Source organism: Megascapheus bottae, chromosome 5 (assembly GCF_031878675.1).
Source record: "Megascapheus bottae isolate mThoBot1 chromosome 5, mThoBot2.hap1, whole genome shotgun sequence".
NCBI lineage: Eukaryota > Metazoa > Chordata > Mammalia > Rodentia > Geomyidae > Megascapheus > Megascapheus bottae.
The window spans coordinates 58,295,941-58,321,097 of record NC_143513.1 but is presented as its reverse complement, the minus strand read 5'-3'; positions in this window follow the sequence as shown (position 1 = coordinate 58,321,097).

The window sequence follows — 25,157 nt, the reverse complement described above, 5'->3', positions numbered from 1 at the left end:
AAGAATAAGGGAAGTAAGTTGGATCAGCATTTGGGTTCCCAGAATGAGCATTTGAACTCTAGTCAGCACTTGTTCCTCTCAAGGTTGCAAGTTATCAAGAGAGAAAAAAACGTCATCATCTCTGATTTTCTATTATTTTTTTTCTTTTGCCAATCCTGGGCCTTGAACTCAGGGCCTAGATATTGTCCCAGAGCTTCTTTGCTCAAGGCTAGCACTCTACCATTTGAGCCCATAGTGCCACTTCTAGCTTTTTCTGTTTATGTGCTACTGAGGAATCAAACACAGGGTTTCATGTAGGCTATACAAGCACTCTACCACTAAACCTCATTCCCAGTCCCAACTTTTTGAGACTTTAAATAAAATATATTTAATTAGGCAAAGCTGTTGTGATTTCCTTCGGTTGGGGATCAAACCCAGGGCCCCATATAAGTATGCTAATATGCTAGGCAAATATTCTACCCCTAAACTGCATCCCACTGAGGCAAGATCACTATTCTAGAATGCAATATGGTTTCTTTATAATCAAAAGTTATGGCTATGATCTGAAATGTTCTATACATTAATATATTGGTAAATGATCAACTAATTTATTTCTTTTTTGTGGGTCATGGGGCTTGAACTTGGTCTGGGCGCTGCCCCTGAGCTCTTCAGCTCAAGGTTACCGCCATACCCTTGAGCCAATTTTCTAGAGATTAATTGGAGATAAGAATCTCATGTTCTTTTGTGCCCGGGCTGGCTTTGAACCCTGATCCTCAAATCTCAGCCTCCTGCATAACAAGGATTACAGACATGAGACCTCACCTGGCTTGATCAACTAAATTTTTATTTTAGTACATATTGAACTCCCTTGAATTACAAAGGACAGATTTCTGAGTTTGATGACTGCTATTCATATTGACCATTACCTTGTAAGTTAGTGTCAGATCAAATATCTGAGCAATGAATAGTCTTTACCTCACTCATAAAGTCATATTACTCATAGTAACTGATGATGTGGTCCTTAGTGAGAACTATCAAAGTGGAACAATGCTGTGCCTTCATTACAATGGCAGTATTGCAATTTTCCATAAAAGTAAAGGACTTGTTAAATTTTATTTCCATTTAGAAAATTCTGTAGTATCCTGAACATGAACTTGTGGTCTATAAGTCCAGATTATTGAAGCTGCCTACCTGGATTCAACTTGATTTGATTAGAAGGAATCTAGCCAAATATGTTTTAAAAATGTGTTCTAGTAAGTATAATGAATATATTAAAAGGGCATGTTTGAGGTAGTGATATTTTACTGTTAATATTTTATCTTTCTGCTTTATCCATAACATAGATCTTTTTTTAGTCACATGTAATTCATTCTCTCTTCTCTCCCCCTTCCCCCACCATCTTTTCTGGAACCTTGTGATTGTTAATCAGGTACTGTGTCACTTGGGCTCTAACTCCTATTTTGTTCAGTAAATTTTTTTTTATTGTAATTAGTAAAAGGGTTACATGATATTTGCCAGATAGAAGGTGCATTAATTCACGTACATTGGTACCCTTTCACATGTCTTGGTACCCGTTTCCCTCCCCCCCACCCCCCACCCGTTTTGGTTTCCCCCCCCTTCCCTATCAAATTTCAAATATCCAAATACAAATAAATTCAATATATCAGTAACAAAGTGAGATACTATACCAATATGAGATAACCAAGGGACAGCAAAGGAGATGAGAGACAACATAGTACATTAAAGACAACAATCATTCATTATATGGCTTTTGTTTCACTATCCTGGAGGTCCTTTCGATTAGCTTCACATTATATGTCCTTATGTATCAAGATTTTGCTCTATTGCAGATCTCTGCTAGTAGAGCCCAAGGTTTCTACTGATTATGTCAAATGAGGGAAACCATTGAGCCTAAGTTCCTTTGAGTCTGGCTTACTTCACTTAATATGATTTTTTCTAAGTCTTTCCATTCCTAACAAATGGGGCGATGTCATTCTTTCTGACAGCAGCATAGAATTCCATTGTGTACAAATACCACAACTTGTTGATCCACTCATCAACTGAGGGACATCTAGGTTGGTTCCATATCTTTGCTATGGTGAATAGTGCTGCAAGGAACATTGTTGTGCTAGTGGGTTTAGTAAGCTGTCTCTAAATGTGCTAATGAGTTCTTTTGCTTCTTGGAAGATTTTACTTTGATATATTAATACTTGCATTTATATTTCCTAAACAATTGGAGTCCTACCAGTAAAGTTTTTACCTATAGCTTTATCTTCAAAGGTCTTTCCTGTTTTCCTCTAATAGTTTCGAATTGCTGGGTCATAGGGGAGTTCTATGTTTAGCCTTTTGAGGCACTGCCACACTGTTTTCCATAGTGGTTGGACGAGTTTGCATTCCCACCAACAGTGTAGTAGTGATCCCTCCTGGCCACATCCCCTCCAGCATCTGTTGTCATTCGTTTTCCTGATCCTGGCCATTCTAGCTGGAGTGAGGTGGAATCTTAGAGTTGTTTTGATTTGCATTTCTTTTATGACCAGAGATGTTGAGCATTTCTTCATGTGTCTATAGGCCATTTTTGTTTCTTCTTCAGAGAAGACTCTCTTTAAGTCTTTGGCCCATTTTTTAATGGGATGGTTGTTACTTTGGAGGTTAGTTTTGGAGTGATTCAATTTTTTGAGTTGTTGATATATTCTAGATATGAGGCCTTTGTCCGTTGTTTGGTTGGTGAAGATCTTCTCCCACTCTGTAGGCTTCCTGATTAGTTTACTAGCTATGTCCTTTGCCATGCAAAAGCTCTGCAGTTTAATGCAGTCCCACTTATCCAGCCTTTCTCTGATTTGTTGTGATTCTTGGTCCTTATTAAGAAAGTTTCGACCTGTGCCAAGGAGGCCTAGTGTATCTCCTATTCCTTCCTGTAGAGTTTTCAGTGTGTCAGCTTTTACCTCCAGGTCTTTGATCCATTTGGAGTTAATTCTAGTGCAAGGTGACAAAGAAGGATCCAGCTTTAGTTTTCTGCAGGTGCTTAACCAGTTCTGCCAGCACAACTTGTTGAAGAGGCTGTCTTTCTTTCATTCTATTTTTTTGGCTCCCTTGTCAAAGATTAGGTGGCCATAGGTCTGTGGTTTAATATCTGGGTCCTCAGTTCTATTCCATTGGTCTTCAGGCCTGTTCCTGTGCCAGTACCAAGCTGTTTTGAGAATTATAGCTCTGTAATAGAGTCTAAAGTTTGGAATTGAAATTCCTCCAGCGCTGTTCTTTCTGCTAAGAAGTGTTTTTGCTATACGGGGTCTTTTATTATTCCATATGAAATTTTGGATTGCCTCTTCTATTTCTTTAAAGAATGACATTGGGATGTTGATGGGTATTGCATTGAATTTGTAGATAGCTCTTGGCAAGATTGTCATTTTCACAATGTTGATTTTTCCAATCCAGGAGCATGGGAGGTTTTTCCATTTCCTTAGTTCTGCTTTAATTTCCTTTTTTAGGGTTTTAAAGTTTTCGTCAAAAAGGTCCTTTACATTCTTATAGTTAAGCTAATTCCCTATTGTCTCGGCGCCATCTTCCTTCTTTGTTCAGTAAATTTAAAGGTAGACTTTGGCTTTTATTCTCAAGCCCAGCCTGGGAAGATCCTCCTTTTTTTAAAAAAATCTTTTATTTGAAAATGTTAAAAACAGAGGGGCTACCGTCACAGAAGTCAGGCAAACAGTACATATCCTTTTGGACAATGTCATCCCTCCCCCTCAACCCTTCACCCCGCTGTTTCCCTCCTATGCCACCCACAACTTGTATAGATCAACATAGTGTCCAGTGAATACCATTGCTGCAGTTGTTCATGCTTTGTCCCTCATTTCTGTGCTTCCCTTACTCCCCCAAAGATGTAGAGACAAACAAGACTAAAAGAAAAGAAATAAGGTAAAATACTGTAACAACATGAGGTAACCAAGGGATAACAAAATAGAGGAGAAATAACATAGTATATTAAGAACAGCAGTCGTATTATATGGCTCTTGTTTCTGTATCTTGGAGGTCCTTTCATTTAGCATCATCCTATATGGCCTATGTATCTAGGTTTTGCCCTATTGTAAACCTCTGTTAGGAGAGTCCAAGGTTTATACTAATTATGGCAAATGAGGGAAACCATTGAGCCTATGCTCCTTTGAATCTGGCTTACTTCACCTAATGTGAATTTTTCCAAGTCTTTCCATTTCCTTACAAATGGAGTGATGTTGTTCTTTCTTACCTTGTTATCTGATATATTATATATATGTTTGTTTATTTGAAATAGAATGGGGAAGGGGGAAAAACAAGATGAGGGGAGGGGATGGAGGAAGAGAAATGGGGACAAAAACAAGAGAAGGGGTAGTGATGTTTGTGAAGTAATGCACCTTCTATCTGGCAAATATAGTGTAACCCTTCTATTAATTACAATAAAAGTATATTTAAAAAGACAAGAAAATTTGTGAGGAGGGGATTAAATACAGGACTTAAAAGACTTTCATAAAAAAGTGTATTTGCACTTGTGGAGATGGGAGGTAGTATGGAGGAGCTAGAAAGTAATCACAGGATAAGACAAGCATAATATAGATGACAGGAAGGCAAATATTATATTTTAGGGAAATCAATGGTCCACTTTGATTCAGGAAGACAGTCTTGCTGGGAATAAAGGCTGAAAAGATGGAATGAGAATTGACTTGGTTAGATTAGTGGGTTTTGTAATGAGTCTCATATTAAAATTGATTAAAATGCTATTTTCTTCATTGTACATGTTATTTTGCCTTCACAGAAAAAGAGATGATTTTGTAAATAGCATTTTGATTTATATAGGCATACCCTGTTCCTGTCTAAAAGCAAGCCATGTCTTACTAATGTACTATTCTGTACACTTAGATAATTTGGTTGTGTGTGAGTTAGGAGATCTTATTAAACCTTAACATAACTTAAAAAAAAAGAAACAAAAACAGCAAAAAGAAACAAAAACAGCCAAACAGAATGAAGAAACCTCTTGTTTCCATTTCCTGGAGTTCATTTTGATAACTATTATTTCGTATGATCAGATTCTTCTATCTGTGCTTCTTTACATCTCTGGAAATAGCAAGCAGGTGCCTCTGTCTTTCACTATTGTGTTTCTCTCTAGCTGGAATAACAGCCATGCACCTTCTCACTGAGCCTTTGATTAAGGTGGAGTTTCATGGACTTTTAAGCCAGAGTTGGCTTCAAACTTCACTCTTCTGATCTATGTCTTCCAAGAAGCTGGGACTTCAGGCTTGAACCACTACATTGAATTTCCCCCTTTTCTTTTATAGACACAGAAAATTTTGACATTTTCCAAAACCATCCTATAATTCCTCAACATGATAATTCATATAAATAATGAATACAACATATCCATATATATGTTTCATTGATAGACTTAGAAGAGGTTTTTTTCCTAAGATTAAATGATAATTCCCCAAACTATACTCACTCAGCAGTTAACAAGAAAGATAATCGCTACAACACTTAAATAATGAAATGAAAACATCCACCTGTTTTATGGTAATAGAGATTTTAGACCATAAAGAATTTTAGAACTTGATTCACAAATTTGAGAAAATGTTTCATGTCTTTCTACAGGGTTCCTAAAGTGAAATATTTTAAGGTTTTCTATGTGAGAATAAATGGAAATATCAAGAGTTTATAAAAAAGTAATTCTGAAAAATTCTTTTCCTTTCTGATGTAATTATTTATTCTGTATTTTTGCATGGAAATAGCTATTTTGTTCTGTTTTATATATATAAATAGAATTTATGAAGTGAAATTTAATTACTAAATATCTGGTAAAACTATCTTGCTCAGTCCACCATAATTATTGGATAGATACTAACCATTAGTAGTACAAAGAGAAAAGACCACATGTACTGCTGTAGAATATTCTAGGCAGTAGCAGATTCCCTGTTACCAGATTTTTTTCGAGGCAAGAACAGAGACAGAAGCATGATGGTGGGCATTCACTCAGTTCTTGTGGGTTTTTGCCTAACAGGTTAAGTCATTTAAGATCACTAATGACTCTGAAATATGGAAGCATGCAATGAAGATCCAACTTTATTTGCCCATAGTCATTCTCTCCTATAACATAATAAAATACAAAATTTTAAAGCCCAGGATTTTCCCCATTGAAACTAGCCATTTCAAATATGATTAGACATTCAAGTACATACTACAATATATGCCACTGAAATTCTTTATCATCCCCTCATGTGCTGATGCTTACAGCTGCACTAGCCTGCAATAAGAACTTGAAATGAGCTTTTCTCATCCAGATGTTTTAACTTCATGTGGAAACTGACTACTATTTCTATGATTGAATAAAGGCATGACTTTACAAAGAGAAGGTCAATTTTAAATTGTGTTTATTTCCTTTCATTTTTGTCTCATTTCATTTTCTTCTGTATTATTTTATGACAAGAAAATGAAACAAAAGGAAGAGGAAGTTTACACACATTTTATTTCGAGTTACAGTTTATATGAGCATCAAACATGACTGTTTTATTTAATTCTTTGGGTTGATACCTTTTCTGGTTTCCTGAAATATAATACCCATTAATCCCTGTTTGCAGACACCTTGAAATATTTATTGAATAATACAATACAGATTCTAAAACATAATCTTCTTTTATGAATACTGGCACAATTTCACCCAGCTCTGTGGAAGATTTAAGAAAAATGGCAGGGCAAGATCAGACATTGTTTACATCTCACCTCCAGCAAGATATAACTTTACTCTTGGCTGACCTTTAAGCAAAAGCAATGGTTATGTAACCACGTAAGCTAAAAACTAAACAGGAAAAGACAAGCAAGGGGTCACAGAGCCGAGAATGAACTACAAACTTACTCTATTTGTTAAACTTAGATTTTTATCATGTTGCTGAAAAAAACACTGAAGTTTCCCAAATGGAAAAATGAGACCAATATTTTATCTTTGGTACCTGAATGTATACATAAATATTTCAGTATTTTAAAGAAGTTATTGCAAAGTCTAATATGAAATGCATCGTGATATTTTGCAATATTAAACAGTATTACCTATGGACAAAATGAAATTTTTGAATGAACTACATTCTGTCTTTATATAAATAATGATTTTAACTAATGTCTATACATATTGTTCCTAAAAATCTATCTTCTTAGGTTGTTTGGAAATTAAACAGATTTTGTCTTTGGAAAATTATGAGTAACCACATCAAGGGAAAAATATGCAACTTGTTGAAGGCATATAAATGCAATATAAAAAGAGTTGTACTAAGGAGAAGAACCCAAAATAACAGAAAGAGAAGAATCTAAAAGTATTCTCACATTTTTTTAAGATCTTGCTTGTAGTAATGTAAGTGAATGTGTATGCATTCATGTGTTACCTTTTTTTTTTGGCGGGGGGGGGGGGTTATGGGGCTTGAACTCTGGACCTGGGCATTATCCCTGAGCTCTTCACCTCAAGGCTACCAGCCACACTCCTTGAACCACTGCCCTACTTCCCCTTTTCTAGTGATTATTTGGAGATAAGAGTCTCGGGTACTTTAGTGCCCAGGCTGGCTTTGAAACCTGCTCCTCAAATCTCAGCCTCCTGAGAGGCTGGGATTACAGGCGTGAGCCACGGCATCCTGCTATATGTGTATCTTTTCAAAAGTGAAACTCCATTTTGATATCCACATGATGGCTGTCATATACCTATGTTTTTGACAGAACTGAAAATTCATGCAGCATGTTTTTATTTTCTTCTAGGCAATAGCCTTTTCATTTAATTAGGCAGGGAGTTTGGCCTAGTGTTAATAGTTCTTGCCTGGCATGCAGGAAGTCATCGTTTTGTTTCCTTGGTACTACATACATAGAAAAAGCCGGAAGTTGTATTGTGGCTCAAGTGGTAGAGCTCTAGCCTCGAGACAGCTCAAGGACAGTGCCAAGGCTCTGAGTCCAGGCATTAGGGGTGGCAAAAAAAAAATTTAATCAAAAAGATGATTTCCAAAAAAAAATCAGTGAAGCTATAATATAAATTACTATTGAAAGTATATGAAAAAATGGGATTGTGAGAAATGACTGCACTAAAATGATATGAGTTGAATATGTTCTAAATGCTGTATATTTACAAACAAGATACAGATTGCTTCGAGTCTAGTGGGAAAGATACAAACACAAGATAAATAGTAGACGAGTAGCTTAATGGGAATCATATCCATGTATCTACGAGCAGAAGTGCTTCTGGAAGCCTTGGGTGATCAAAGGGTTTTTGGAGAAGACCTGTTGTCTGTACAAGAGTGACAATTAGCCAGAAAGACATAATCCTTTGGAAAAATGAAAGTGGCTTAATATGACTAAAGCAGGGGATATAATGAGGCTGAAGAAGGAATTGAGTCTGTAAGATTTCTGAAGTCATCATCAGGAATGGAAAGAATAAAAAAAATTCCTTTGTGTAGATACACCACATTTGCTTAATCCATTCATCTACTGAGTGACATCTGGGTTGGTTCCATATTTTAGCTATGGCAAATAATGATGCAATGAACATAGTTGCACTGGTAGCTTTAGTGTGGCCTTCTTTGTGATCATTTGGGTAAAGAATCAGAAGTGGGATTGTTGGGTCATAGGAAAGTTCTATGTTTAGTCATTTGAGGAATCATACTGCTTTCCAGAGTAGCTGAGTAAATTTGCCTTCCCACCAATGGTATAGTAAGTGTTCATAACAAATAATGGCATTGCCCCACACATAAGGAAATGGGAAAAAATCATATTAAGTGAAGTAAGCCAGACTCAAAGAAACATAGGCTCCTTGGTTTCCTTCATTTGTAATAATTAGTATATGTCTAGGATTGTCGCAGTAGAGGACCACAATAGCTCAATAATGTATGTATGACCTTAGCAAATGCTAATTGAAATGAACTATAAGATGTGAAAATGAGGTGTGTGTGTGTGTGTGTGTGTGTGTGTGTGTGTGTGTGTGTGTGTAACAAATATAGCTGTGTGTTTTTTCTTTTTTTTTTCTCCCCTTTGGTTTAGCCCGTTTTCATTGTTTTTTATTTCAGTACCATTTGCCTTGTATGTAAGTTTATCTGATTTGGGAAGGGGAATCAAAGAAATGGTGAGACAAAGGACAAAGGGTGAACCAAAGAAGCAGTGATATGACATTTTGTTGGAAATGAACTTTACAGCTTTTAGTGGAAAGAGAGGATTGGGGTTGGGGAAGAAGGAGATAATGAAGGAGGGGGTAAAAGTGTTTGATGAGAAGTGCACTCATTTCCTTACTTATGTAACTGCAACCCCTCTGTGCATCACCTTTACAATATATCATCATCATCATCATCATCATCATCATCATCATCATCATCGTCATCATCAATGCAAATAAAAGAATAGATCAAGAACAGTATTAAAATGTTGAAATGGAGGAGAGGGAATTACATAATCTTGTTCTCACTTTGGAATGAGCACTCTTGTTGCATTTGGAGAATGAATGGGAGAGTAAATATCTACAATCTTGGAGGAGGTCAGGGCTGGGAGCCTGTGGTGCTAATCCAGGTAATAGGTCTCAATAACACAGGAGATCGGTTGGGAGCTCCTTTTGGTTTGAAAGTCCCTCACGAAGGAACACAAGATTGCCATGACATTTTCTGAAAATTGATCTTGTGGAACCAGGCAATGCTGAAGTTTTAGACATATTTCACTTCTATTAAAAAGCTGCATGTGAATGACAGCAAGTGATTACATACATAAAAAGTCTGAATAGAATGGTGTATGAATTAAATTATTTTCATTGATATCTGTTTCAAAAATGCCTATGTATCTCAATGAGTATCACTATTTCACCTTTTAATCAAAGCAATAGTATAATAATTGTGAAAGTAAGTTATATGCCCAGAATGCTCTTTTCAGAGAAGAATTAAAAGAGAACCAAGGAAAATTTTACAATTTCTTTTTAACCAAAGAAAGGACCAGGTATGCACAATGTAAATGGGACTGCATCCAGTATCTATCTATTGCTCAAGATGCAAGATCTGTCAGGTTATTTGATGCCATACCCGTTTTACCCCTGCTTTGTTTTCATTTGTGAAGTCAGTGGTCTTGATAAGACCACTCACCTTTTACAGTAAGGGAAGGTGACGTGTTTAAAAGCCAGCTATAACTATCTATTTCCTGTAGAGGAAAAAAACCCTGTAAATTACAGTTCAGGTTATTTGTCAGTGATGTAGTTTAAAACTTCTTTGGCAGATAGGATTAAAGTGTGAGAATTGATCTTGAACTCCAGCTGAGGGGGCCTGTGAAATTATAAAGATAATATGTTCAGTACAATGTCTCCTGCTGCCCAATTTAAAGGTGCTGGGTAGGAGGTCAGTGGAAAGAGAAGGCAGCTGGATAACACTATTTGAAAATTTTTAAATAAATGTTTTGTAAGAGACTAAAGTATTATGTAAAGGAATGAATATTTTCTTCTAAGCAGAATCGTTGTGTAGTCATTTGATTTATGAATGAAAGAATTCACTGAGATGGTTGAGCTTCTGGTCTATCCAATTTTAAGCAGAATAATATTTTCCTGGTATAATTTTAGTGACTAGCATGAAAAGCTTCATCTTTTTCTCCTTCTACTTTTCTGAACAAAAAATTTCTGTGATCTCATAATGCTTACATATAGAACTTTATTTACAATTTTCTGCAAGTACTTTTAATACTTTTGTGTCATATTTGCTACTCAGATGCAGTCCTGAACCTATTATAAATTCAAAGTATGGTGAGGATAAACTACATGTGCGAGTCCAAACAAAATAAGAAAAAAGAGAGGTCTGTGATTTGCTTTGGAACAAACCAGGTATCCAAATTTCAGATGATTAACTATAACCCCAAAGCCAAAGTTTGTCTGTTTTATTCCATAGAATTTTAGGTCCTTACAAGAACTCAGAGTACAGAAAAATAAAAATATAGCCAATCTTGTAGAAAGAGTGAGAAAATCACCAGTATAGAGGAAAATAAGAAAAATAAATCTAGAAACAAAGATCTAGACATAAGAAACATGAGATGGTTTCCACTAGCCAAATTCAAAATATGCTCAGTTTTTAATATCAAAGGAAGCTATGTCTAATTATAAAGTTGATAGTATCTATGAAGAAAAAAAACCCTAAAGCATTAGTGCAGAAATTCATCGTATTTCTATTTGCAATCTGAGAGGAAAATACAATAATGCTTATGCTTTTAGATGAATCTTGGGAGTGGAGAGAATTCTTGTGTGTTTTTTTGTTTTGGGTGTGTTTTTTTGCAAATTACTGATAAAACTCACAGACTAGTAAAAGTTGAATGCCATAAATATATTATTATTACTTCTAATTTATTAAAAATAGAATGAAGCAAGCTGTGCTATTGGCAAAGTTTCTATGGCATATTTTGTTTTATACTCTGCAAAACAGGCCAAAAGTTAATATCCTAAGAAATTAAACCATGGTCAAATGCAAAATCCATTGGCCAAAGAGGCAAAGCATAAGTTTGAATCTGACCTGTCTAACTTGTGGTTGTAAGGTGTTACAAAAGTAAGTCATGAAAATCCTTAATGCATAACAATTTAGAAAGTTTTCCTTAAAACCAAGCAAGATATTGCACATAAAAGGCTTTTCCATATATTGCATGAAATATCCTTTTCTTATATTATCTGAAAGATCTTTTGAATGTATTTTTCAATGACATAATCCTTACATAGGATTTTGATATTTATGTTTATGTATATACATATGTATAAGTATTTGGCCAATCTGTCAATCTTTTCTTATAAGAACACCAGTCATAATAAATTACAGCTTGCTCTAATAACGTCATTATAATTCAATTAAGTTTTAAAATATCTTATCTCCATAGTCTCACAAAGATATGGAGGGTTAGGATTTTAGCATATGAAGTTTTTCTGTACATATATTTATGAGCATAAGTTAAATTCATAATACTAATATATAAAAGAATAACACCATGTGTTTTCAGACTAAATATTTTATAAAAAATACAGTATTGTTTTGAACATATGCCAATAATAACTCATTATATTTAGTGATGCATTATCTTAAAATGTCTGAGGAATATGAATGTGTATTTATGTTACAGTTGATACAACAGCCAGCTGCACAAAAAAATAGTTCCTGTATGACTGGTCTCAAACATCACCCAACTGTCTTTATTTGCCAGGAGCAATCTATTGTTTATTGCTAGGAGCCGAGAATCAAAAAGAAAAAAATGTACTGAACCACTGACTGTTGCAACAACAGTATGGGTGTTTAAAGGAGAAAGAAAAATAAATAACAATATCAGTTAGCATGTCCCAAATTCCAAATAGAAGATTTTTTGTCATCCTGGATTCAAGGTCATAAAAGCCAGCTCTGTGTAGCTTTCTAAGAAATTTAAAGACAAAACTAACAATATTTAAATATGCAGATAATTAGTACTGTAACATTTCAGACAGAAAAAAATACTCACGCGTTTTTTAAAGCCCTCTGGTATCAAATAGATAATTCTTTCTTTGCTTCTCAATGAGGGTGGAATAGAATGTTTTTCCTAATTATTGAAAGTTTCCATTCAATTGTAGTTTTGCTGTGGAAAGGAAATGATCATTAGCTCATGGAATATTTTTTCTACTTAGTTGAGTTATCTAATTGCTTGAATTAATATTAACACATATTTCATTTTTTAACGGACATGGAGATTTGGGCTTAATCAATTTCTTCTGTCATTGTCAAAAGTAGAAAGGATGGAGGAGACAAATTTAGTTGTTTCATGTGTTGAACTGTTAGCTATATCTCTGATATAGTAGACAAAAAATGCAAGTAATGCCAATTGCAGTGATAAAATTATAAAAGCAGTTACATTTGAAGGAATAAAAATTCAACCCTGAACCAGTGTGGTGGCTCATGCCTGTAATCCTAGCTATTCAGGAGGCTAAGATCTGAGGACCACAGTTCAAAGCCAACCTGGGCACTGAAGAACCTGAGACTCTAATTAACCACAAGAAAACAGGAAGCTGTGCTGAGGCTTATGGAGTAGGGTGGTAGCCTTGAACTTGAGAGCTTAGGGATAACTCTCTGGCCCAGGGATAGGGTGGTTGCTTTGTGCTGAAGAGCTCAGGGACAGTGCCCAGGCACAGAGTTCAAGCTCCACCAAAAAAAATAATAATAATAAGCACTAAGGTTAATTCCATTTTTCACATGCATTTTAGAATAGCAAGTGTAGATAATATGTTTTTAACATGTATATATAAAATCTGAAAGTTAAAAAATTAATTTAGGGAAGTATTTCACTTAAATGATCTTTCACCCAAGAGCTTGGACATGAACCCTGGGCCTGCAAATATGTAGCTAAAGCTATATGTAACTTGATAAATTTGTTTTTCTTTATGGCATGGTTTATTCATGTGTAAATGGAATGCTGTTGTTTGGATTTATGTTTCTCTCCTTAAATGTATATGCTGTAACTTCATCACCACTGTGTTAAAGTATAGGAAGTGGGTCCTGGAGGAAGTGATGTAGCCATGAGTGGAGTACTCATGAGACAGATTACTGATATTAGAAAATAGTTTACAAGAAAGTGTCTGTCTTTGACCCTTCTCACTCTTCCAGAATGGAAGCTACCTTATAAGCCACCACCTCAAGGGGTCAACTGTAAAGCAGCAAGTGAACCCTTACCAGCTACAGAATCTTTTGTAACCTTGTTCATCAGATGCCAAATTCCTTGCACCTTCAATTCTGACTTCCTAGATCCTAGAACTATAAAAAATAAACTTTCATGGGCTGGGGGTTTGGCCTAGTGGTTAAAGTGCTTGCCTAGCATGCATGAAGACCCGGGTTCGATTCCTCGGTACCACATATGTAGAAAAAAGCCGGAACCGGTACTGAGGCTCAAGTGGTAGAGCTCTAGCCTTAACAAAGTCCAAGGACAGTGCTCACGCCCTGAGCTCAAGCCCAGGAGTGGCAAAGAAAAAATAGATAAAATAAAATTTCATTATTATATCTTACTAAGTCTTAGTAGTCTGTTTGTTATAGCAGCACAAATGGCTTATGACAGGGAATCATATGGATATGCATATAAAATAATGGGGTTAAAGAATGTCTGAGGAAAACGCATACACAAAACAAATGTTCATATAATACACAGGTACCAAAATCAGATACAGTGCAAACAGGGGATAAACAATAGGGAAGAAAGGAAGGAAGAAAGTAAGAGTGAAAGAAATTCACATGGTACATTAAAAATGACAACCACAAAGAAAAATGTCTCATTTCCATATCCTGGAGTTCATTTTATTTAGTATCTTCCTATATACACTTAACTATTGAGGTTTTGTCATCCTCTGCTAGGAAAACTATAGACATATTCTAATTAATACAAATGAGGGAAATCATGGAGTCTTTGTGATAGCTATTGTTGGTAGCCAATGATTTAAAATATATTTAACAGTTTTTGTATTCTCCAAACACAGGCTCTTAACCTCATCAGATTAGAACTATGCAAGGATTTTTATAATTTTTAAAATTATTATTATAAAGGTGATGTACAGCAGGGTTACATTTACATAAGTCAGGTAATGAGGACATTTTTGTACAATATTTTTAATTCAAACATCAGAACTTTACCTCGAACTTTCCTCACTGATCTCAGAAGGAAAGATGAGATTTAATGTTTCCTAACTAATTCTAATTTGTAAATAGAATTGGAAAGTTTGATCCAAATAGCCCATGTAGTTGAATAGTGTCACTGTCAGTTAATTTAAACCTTACTTTACATTTTATTTCTGATTGTTATCCTTTCACTGAATTTTCCTTAAGACATTTTAAGGAAAACTTTCTATATGAACATTTGACATCCTTTTCTACTACAGATAAGTAACTTATCACCAATTATTACCTACGTTAGCTTCAATATCAATTAATTAATAGCCATATAATTAATGGAATTAATACAGAATTATAACTTCATATTCCAGAGACAGGTTAAGCACAGCACAGATGCTGGAATTTCCATATTAGGAAAAGAGTGCCTGTTTAAAATTGCACATTCTGGGTTGGAAACCATTTGTGTGACCTTAAGTGTCATCCTAAATTTTTAATTAAGAAGGTGTGAAATAAGAATTAACTTCAGTCTCAACTTCCATGATCATGTTTCTTGTGCAGAGATGTCAGTTTCAGCTACTTACATTTGTTTCACATTTTTGTAGTAATAGAAGCTAAGGATCTAACATCTTGTGCCTTCTATCCTGGCAGGCTCTATGACCACGCAGGAAGCTAGACCTTGAGAGAAACCAGGCAAGTTTAAGCATCACTGTGCCTGGGATAGAAGCCTGCATAGACTCATTCTTATAGTTTCTATAGTTTCTTATAGATGTTAAGTGTTGTGAAGTGTTAGGCCCTGAACCTTAAGACTTATTGAGCATATGTGAGGGTTTATTGAAAGGCTGCTCTGACCCAAAATGACCATGACCATGTAAGGCTTTCTCTAGGACACACAGAACAAAGTGGGTAGGAACTGGCACTTTACAGCTGCAAATCAATAGGAGGTCAAAGAGCTCCACCTCTGTGTTCATTAGACATGTTGCATCAGGACACAAGAGAGTACAACTTGAAAGACATGTCATGCTCTACTTCAGGATTGAGGAAGAAACAAATTATAGCCAAGATTGATTAAGTAAACCTGAACTTCCTAGTGACTAAAGGCGTTTCTTCAATTTTTCTCTACAGAAACCTTAGCAATACACCAAGAACAAGTGGGAATGATGGAGTTCAGGGTCAAGAAGACTTTGGCAAGCTAATACCATGTTCTAGTCTATAGTACCGTATATAAGCTGGTTCTCCTATCACTACTGATTTCAACCATTTACTACCTCACATAGAAGTATTTTTATTTTTCAGGAATATATTCTATATTCTAATAATTCATTATTTTTATATTTGAGGAATATATTCTATATTTTTAATAAAGCTCTAGATATACAATGGTCAGCTTGTTTCAAGTATTTAGCAGACACCAATAGTTAATGAAACAAACCAACTAGCAGTATATATCAGCTATAAAAATATTCTTTTATTTATTAATTGTTATTTGCCGATAAAGGAGTTTAGGGATGACATCAGAGATTCTAGCTTTGAGTAAAAAATTCTCAGAGACATTGTTCATATCTTGAGTTTAAACCTCGGTACCAGTACACAGATACACACACACATTCTATGAAGCACAGAATAATTTCCTTGATACTTCTTTTTTAGTTAGTGGCATGATCAACATTTGGAATGAGGCTAAACAGGCTTTACCATAAATATTACTTCCACTACACTGAATACTCTTTTTTTTAATGAAAAATATACCCATGAGCAAATGTTCAGAATTAGCTGATGTGACTCTTAGTTATTATCCAAATTAGCAGGTTAATAAGAATTATTTCCATATAGATTAGGTAAATTTTGCTATCATTTAGGTAAAGAATACCAAAGACACATTCAACAGGTCAATTCATTCCGTTCCTTTGGTTACTATTTTCAGTTTTCTAATCTTTCCAAAAGATATCCTCTTTGCTTGCATCATGTGTAAGTGGAGTGACCTTCTGTAAAGGAACACATCATCAGTTCAACAGAGTAATAATTCTGCGTCACCCACATCTTGTTGGACCACATCTAGTCATATGGATACCTTTTTTAATCAAAAGCACCAAGAAATCAACCATGAATTGATATCCATATTATAGTTGCCCAAACTTCCTTGAGACAATCTTCATTCACTTGATTCATCACTCATGATTTTTAAAGTTACATTCCTATAATAAGCTGCATCTGAAATTAACATTGCAAGATTTTTGCTTCTGCCTCCCCTAAAACAATAATGAACATGACATGAATTGTGTATAAACATGAATTCTTGTTCCCCAGACCCTTGGTAACATATGAACTAAAATAATTTACTTTCTATTCTTGATTCTAGTTAGCTTCTCAGAAACAGAACTTTAAAAACTCAGTTTGGTTCAAGAAACATATTGGGATATCAAGTACTTAACTAGATTTTGTGCTGAAGTTTGGTATTGACAGAGTCACTTGTTTATTGACCTGATATATTGAGTAGACTCACTGGGTTATGGTCCCACAATATATGGCTAAAATTTTCAACATGGCTGACAAACCACATGTCCTGTGGTATATTTTAGGTATACAATATGCCCAAAGCCTCATACACTGAATGTTTGGTCTCTACCTGGTGGTATGATGGAGTGAATACTGGATCATCAGTAGATTAATCCATTAATTTGTGGATCTACAGTCAGGTCTAGTTGGAGGAAGTAGGTCACTAGGGATATGTTCTCTCCTTCCTTCCTTTCTTCTCTCCCCTTTTCTTTCTTGTCTGAATAAAGTGGGCAGCTTTACCTTTTCTTGGCTTTCTGCTGTGCCATCATCCTGCAAACAGTAGAACCATCCAAGCATGAACTGAAAGTTCTGAAATTGGTAACCACTTTTAAATTTGTTTTCTTAGCAATCAAATGTTAACAAATACATTCTCAAGCAGCAGATATTTTGGTAAAATATTCATGAAACAAATAAACAAAAAGACACTAAGAGCAAATGCTGCATAAATTCAAAGCAGTAATGGAAAATAAGGGGTGACATTGACCAAAATACACTGTATTCATAGACTGTTTTATTGACTGATAATTCTTTTGCACAACTACTTAAAGATGATAAAAATAAATAAAACTAAACAATTTTAAAAAATCATAAAAAAGGACAAGGAGCTGAATGTTTCAGAATATGTCCATATGCAGGTTATATTACTCAGGCTAGATTCCATCGCTGAATATGAAAGGTCTCTCATCCCATCTGACAGAGAGGTGAATTTAAAGAAAAATATGATTAAGACATCTCTATTCTAGGAGTCTATGATCTAGTACATAGCAAGCCTGACAGTAAATCCTAGGTTAGAAGACTATACATACAGCTTTCTTGAACAGTATGCTTAACAATATAAAAGTCTCTTGCATAAAATTAAGCACAGATAAATATTAACCAAATGTTAGCCATCTTATCTCTCACTGAGTTTGATATGAAGTCCTTCCTTTTAACAAATATATGGGGGAAAATATTTGAATCTTTATGATGTATTCCTATGTCAGAAGAGAAACTTCTGCAAATTAGTTATGCAAGAAACATACACTTTTCTCTTGGCTTTTTAGTATTGAAATTGTGCTTGAATTTGCGAATAATCTCTATGACTTGTGTCTTTATAACTGTCTCAATTGTTGTGTCAGTGCCATGAGCTATTTCATTTATTTTTTCTCCAAATCTAGACCAGTATTTCTTTTTTAGGGGGCCATTTACTCATTGGTCCAGAAACAAGGACATACTAAACTAGCACAACGATGTTCATTGCAGCACTATTTACCATAGCAAAGATATGGAACCAACCCACATGCCCCTCAGTAGATGATTGGATTAACAAGATGTGGTACTTATACACAATGGAATTCTATGCTGCCATCAGAAAGAATGACATTGCCTCATTGGTAAGGAAATGGATAGACTTGGGAAAAAAAATCATATTAAGTGAAGGAAGCCAGACTCAAAGGAACATAGGCTCAATGGTTTCCCTCATCTTAGTACACATCTAGAACTCTCCCAGCAGAGGATTACAATAGCTCAAACCCTGGATACATAAGGCCATATAGGACGAGGCCAAATTAATGGACCTCTAAGGACTTGGAAACAAGAGCTTAATTATAAGTGACTGTTATTCTTACTATGTTTTTCTCTCTTTTCTTGTGTTGCCCTTTAGTTAATCTCATATTGTTACCATATTCTACTTTGTTACCTGGTATATTGTATAGATGTTTACTTGTTTATTTGAAATAGGAAGGGAAAAATGAGGGGAGTGGGAGGACCAGTATTTCTTTTAAAAAATACTCATTCAATACATTTATATTTTTTCTTGTATTTAGAGAGGAAGTGTGAAGTGCTTGATATCAGAGATAGGTTGGTCATCTAAATTTAATAGTTTTGCCAAGGATTATAGTAAATCAATTTCCAGATTTCTTAGTATCCCTCAAGCTCATACTAATTCAAGGTTGGGCAGCAATAGCTTATATCAAAATAGAGTCAAATCACAAAAAAACTCAATCATAAAAATATATAGACAGAGGGGTAGGGAGTTTGGCCTAGTGGTAGAGTGCTTGCCTAGCATGCACGAAGACCCAGCCTGAAGTGGTGCTGAGGCTCAAGTGGTAGAGCCTTGAGAAAGTCCAAGGACAGTGCTCAGGCCCTGAGCTCAAGCACAGGACTGGAAAATAAAAACTAAAAATATATGGACAGAAAAACTAGGAAGCTAAACATATGAGAAAGGCCAAGGAGTAGTGTGAATACATGAGAAGTAAAAGCCCGAAACTTTAAGAGGAAGAGCATGTTATTTACTAAAAAATGAGACGGTGTTTAAAAACTTGAGCATTTAAAATCCGAATGGGCACATGAGCACTCAAGGGGAAGTGGCAGCGTTTGTTAGGTAGTCTGCCAGATGGGTAGGCTGGCATGAGCCTGACCAGCCAGTGTGAATGAACAAGGCAGCTCCCACCAAGAGAATTATGTCTGAAAAAAGTAGGAACAGTCATTACAGGGATTCAGATACTGAAGCAGAAATCTTGGTTGCAAGTCAAGGGACCTATGAAATCATATGTTCCGATGTCATCATATAATAATTTCTCTTTTCCCTCCACAAAAAAACTAAACTGCAGTCTATTATAAAGAGCAATGCTCTCTACCACAACATTTTTCAAAAAAAAAAGAAAGGAAGCCTGGTATCTGAGAATATGGTACAAGTTGTAGAAACACGATATTAAAAAAAGGAATTAAAAGCATCAAAAGTACCTTTAAGGTGAGGAAATGTGGTGCTGTTTTACTCATTTAACAGCAGTACTCACAAGACAATATGTTGAAAATGAACTTTACAAATTTTGGGGGTCTAGAGGAGGGGAAATGAGAGCTAAATAATGGAGGGGCAATAATGTGTACTCATTACCTTATGTACGTAACCATAAGCCCTCTGGACTGCACCTTGACAATAAAGTTACATTAAAATAATATTTTATACAGATGGCAAACACAGTAAAGTTGCATCGATTAATATTCTATGCTGTCTGATGCTTACTATCTTTTTCTACTAGTCTTCTACTCAAGAAATTCATTTTGTTAAATCTCCAATTCTTAAAGCCCTTCATGGAACATGTGAGGCGCTTGGTTAGTGAATAAGGAGGGTTAATAATTGGTATAGGTGAGATGGGGATTCTCCACCTCCTTTGAATGTAAATATATCTGTATCTATATCTATATATATGGAAGATAAATAAATACAATCCTTAACCACCTGAAAGATTATCTTCTGCCTGAAAAATTTTGTGTTTATAAACTGACATTGATAAAAATCTCCATGAGAAACATGTTTATTATGATACCTAATGACTGGAATAGAAAGCCCAGTTCTCTGGCAAAGACAGAGCCACAGAGATGATGGATGTCTGGACCAGGGTGAAACGTCTATTAAACTAGTCAGAGTTGACACCCTGCTCCAGCACATAATGTTTGACACTTCCTCACAGATTGCCAAAGTGATTATGTGCTCAAGAGCGAATCCATGCAGAGGAATCAACCTTTCACTGACGAAAAGAGAAACCATTGTGCTAGAGTTATTCAAACGTGGGCTTTTCAAGCAAGCATGGGTTATACTGATAAAAACCTGGAAACTCAGAATTGAGACACAATGAGTAAATGAATGCTCACATGTTTTGGGTGATTTTATGCCAGTAGAATCAGATTTCATAAACGCTTATAGAAGAATGAGATACAGACCTTAACCATGATTCACAAGCACAAGAAAAATGTGTTCATTTCACTGCAGAGATTGTAGAACAGGGATGCGAGAAAAGCTGAACATATCAATGAAAAATGAGAATAGATTTCCTACTCAAGAAGATTCATGAACTCTTCTTTCTCTTGCATAACTATTTTTCACCTTCTAAATCACATTAATCATTAGTAAAAAAATCAACATATAAATACCAAACAGTATTCTCCTCTTCCTGATCAGAGAACAGTCAAATTCCTCACAGGCAAGGAGATAGAGTAGCAGCTTTTGAGCCTCTTGAACTTTTGTAGACCTGTACGGAATCTGAGTCTAGGAGCCAAGAGCCTAGAAGGTGGCAACAGTTTTGTTTTCAACAAGATGCTGAAGAAGTAGTACTGTACTGGTACCTTGACTCTGTCACTCGGCTACCTTATCTTCCTGAGCTTAAAAAACACTATTTCAGAGGATAAATGCTTCATGCCAACACAATAGAAAGGAATCATAATAATCTTATTTAAGCAAATGAAATTATATTGTCTTTTACCTAGAGAGTTGTATATGCAACCATTTTAGCATTTGTTTCCTATCACTATATTAGAAAAAATGATGAGCTCAAACATGAGAAAATGAAGATCTGAGGATAGGCTAGCATATTGCAATCATGCCTAAATTACTTATAATTTTTAATGTATATTGCTCACTGACAAAAGCCAACAAACATTTGTTACAATTACAGAAACACGATGCATGTGGCAATAGGAAAGATCCTTAGCTTCCCAAAACAACCACGTAGTTATGCTGAAAAACATTTTTTTGCTAGTAGGAGGTCACTTCAAATGCAGAGCAATACAAGGTACACAACTCTGTATTGATGGTCTATACATACAACTAGCACTTTTGGGCAAGTCATGCATCTGTGCTTACCAGAGGAGTTAAACATACTGCTGCTTTTTCCATGCAGATGATGTTATATAAGCCCTTCCCCTAACAAACATCATTTTATCTTCAGAACACTTGAAAGTAGATATGACTGTTTCACAGATGAAAATACAGTCTTAGAAAGTTGAAATAACTCAGGCAGTATGTTAAAACTTACTAATAAAGTAAGTGGTTCAAACTAGGATATGAATTGGAACAATCCCAGAGCAATGCCTTTTAGCAGTCACTCTCCCTCCAGACTTTCCATCGGCTGCTGGGGTTGTATGCTATAGAATGATCCCAGAGGTCTAAGCACAGAAATTAGCCAAGAATTTTGGTCCATTTAAGGTTTTTTACTCAAAGAATACTAAAAAGGTTTCAGTTGTGTCTACATCAAATGATCACTTGAGTCTATGTAAATAATTTATGAGCACTAGACACTTGTAAAATCTGGACTAAACAGGAGTAGCAAATGTCAGTGTTTGTGTCTCAGACACTATGGAAACATTTGGCCTCATTTTTACATTATATTTGCCCTCTTTACAGCTTTCAAAATATTCTTATTTCTAAATATTTCTTATTTTAGAGCACTAAGAAATAATGTATATTAGCAGATTTAATCTTCTTTTGCCCAAATCTTACTGGTAAATATGAATGTATCTTTTATTCATGGTGTTAAATGAAAGTTTCTGCCTGGATATGCATGGTTTAAAATATTTTGAATAATGCTCATGATAGTAACAATATAGTTGAACTACCTGTCATTTGGACACTAAAATGTTAACTAGTTCCATAGACTGGAACATTTTAGTATCAGTGAACAGAGGAGAATTGGCATAACCCCAAACATATGTCATTTTAATTTTAGTATCTATTAGAGATTATAATATGGCATTTATATATTTGTGATTAAATGTATTTTAGCATCAAAGTTTTGAAATCAAATATTTACTTTTAGTATACCTTTTTTATAAAAGTGTTTATTACCATAAACTCAATTTGAAATCCAATGTGCTTTAGAAGGTTGGTATGTATAATGGAGTCTAATCACAGCCACTTACTTTCACTTTTTTTCAAGGTGCAGAGCTCCAGATAATTACATGGTAATGCATTCAATATCGTGGATTATATGAGATTTTCAAATACTTTATAATTTTGTTGATATGAACATCCTCAAACATACATAGACATACATATTCACCTTTTCCCTATTCCTTGTAAGAAAAAATATATCAGAAGGGACAAATTTCAGTGTCACTCAGATTTCTTTAATTTAAATTCACAATTAAAAAATTCACTTCATTTTGAACACTTTGAGACCTTAAAATCCTAATCTTAATTTATAAATTGAGGGTATTTGGACTCAATAATTTCCAAGAGACTTTTCTTCTGGGCAAATCTAGAAAGTTTATTTTCCCAACAGGAATCACACATGCTCTCATCCTTCCTCTTGCCTTTTTTTTTTTTTTTTTTTTTTTGCCAGTCCTGGGCTTGAGCTCAGGGCCTGAGCACTGTTCTTGGACTTTCTCAAGGCTAGAGCTCTACCACTTGAGTCTCAGCACCACTTCTGGCTTTTTTCTATGTATGTGGTACCGAGGAATCGAACCCGGGTCTTCATGCATGCTAGGCAAGCACTTTAACCACTAGGCCAAACTCCCAGCGCTCCTCTTGCTTTTACTGTTAATAGTAGTCTCAGTCCTTTATCTTGCTCAAAAGCACATTACATTGCAAAAATAATTAAGATAAAAATGTTTCCATGGTCATTGAAGAACTTGCCTCTCTACTCTTGGCCCTATTTTTTTATGTATCTAAAAATGGAATATGAAGAATTGATTCCTGCCTTATTCTCTTAGGTCCACTAGGTGCATAGGAACTATCTTGACCACAGGCCTGTCGTCAGGTAGGTTCCAATCTGGGCAGTTCCAAAGACATCACTCTTGTTCCCCAGAGGACAATAGTCCCTCAAGCCTGGTAGCACATTCTACTGTGGGCCTGGCCAAGAATATCCCTCTGGGCCCCAAAGAGACCATAACCCATGTTTTATTTCCTGCTTCCTTGTTAAGACCTATATAAGCCCAACCCAAAATCAAGTCCCTGGCACAGGGAGGCCTATGCCTCTTACTGCTCCTCAATAAAATATCCTCACCTGTTGAGGATCAAAATTGGCCTGTTCCTTATCCAGTCTCCTCCATTTTCCTAACAGTAATTGCAAAATTCATTGGCATGATTTAGATAGACATATGCCTTTGCTTTCATATTTCCTGAAGTTCCTTACCTCATTCTTGTGTATGCTGATATTTGATATTGTGTGGTACTGACTTTATAATGTGTCAATATTGCTGACATGATGGTGTGTACCCACAATCCAAGCTACTATGAAGTGCAGGTAAAAAGATCAGTCTAAGGTCAGTCTGGGCAAAAGTATAAAAACCCATTTTATAATCAGATTTTGAAAAGTGCTTGAGGAATGGCTCTACTGGTAGAGTACTCACCTAGCAAACTTGAGGCTGTAGTTTAATCCTCAGGACCCAATATATTCAGAAACAAAAGAAGTGCCAATAGCCCTTTGCTTTCCATAAGATGGGATTTTCCCCCCATTTATTGCTGCTCTTTATATGTTTATTTTTAGAAAGGAATAAAGGATGGAAGGATGGAAGCAAGAAAGGAAAGAAGGAAAGAAGGAAGAAATCTACAAAATCTTCAGATTTCCTGTGGAAAAAAATAAGATAATTCTCAAGTGATACAGTGCTAATAATGATAATTGTTCAACATCCAAGGATGACAAGTGAATTTGTGTGTGCATTTACACACATATTGTGTGTGTATGTGTGTGTGTGCATTTTGAAAAACCAGGAAAAAGAGTACACAAAAAATCATTCCAACCTTTCCGAATTAAGCTTTGAGATGTCATATGTCACTGACAATTTCCCCTTCCTCAGTCTCATGACTATGGCCTGAAACATACTTACAAAAATAAAGGTAATTTCCATTCTTACTCTAACTATTCAGAGCAGTTGTTCTTAACCCTGGCAGCACATTAGAATCATTTGAAAAGCTTTTAAAATTTTTTTCTGAACCTCACCTCAGATCAATTAAAATCCAATACTGGGTGGGTCCCGGTATTCCACTATTTTAAAAGCTCCCAGAGGGATTCTAATGTTCACCATGTTGAGTGCATTGATTTAGAGTAAATCCTATTATACAGTGCACTAGGAAATATGCATTTGCATTTTAAGTGAGATCCATGTTTTTAAAAGAGAGAGTTGAAACCTTCTTACAAAACTACTGATATATTCTCTCCATTCTTATGACCCGAAGCAGAAATCAAAAGCATCTGAGATCAAGCTGAGCGTGTAGGTTCATGAGTCCATGATCACTCAGCTGCCTTTTAAAGAGTCCAGTCCTTGATG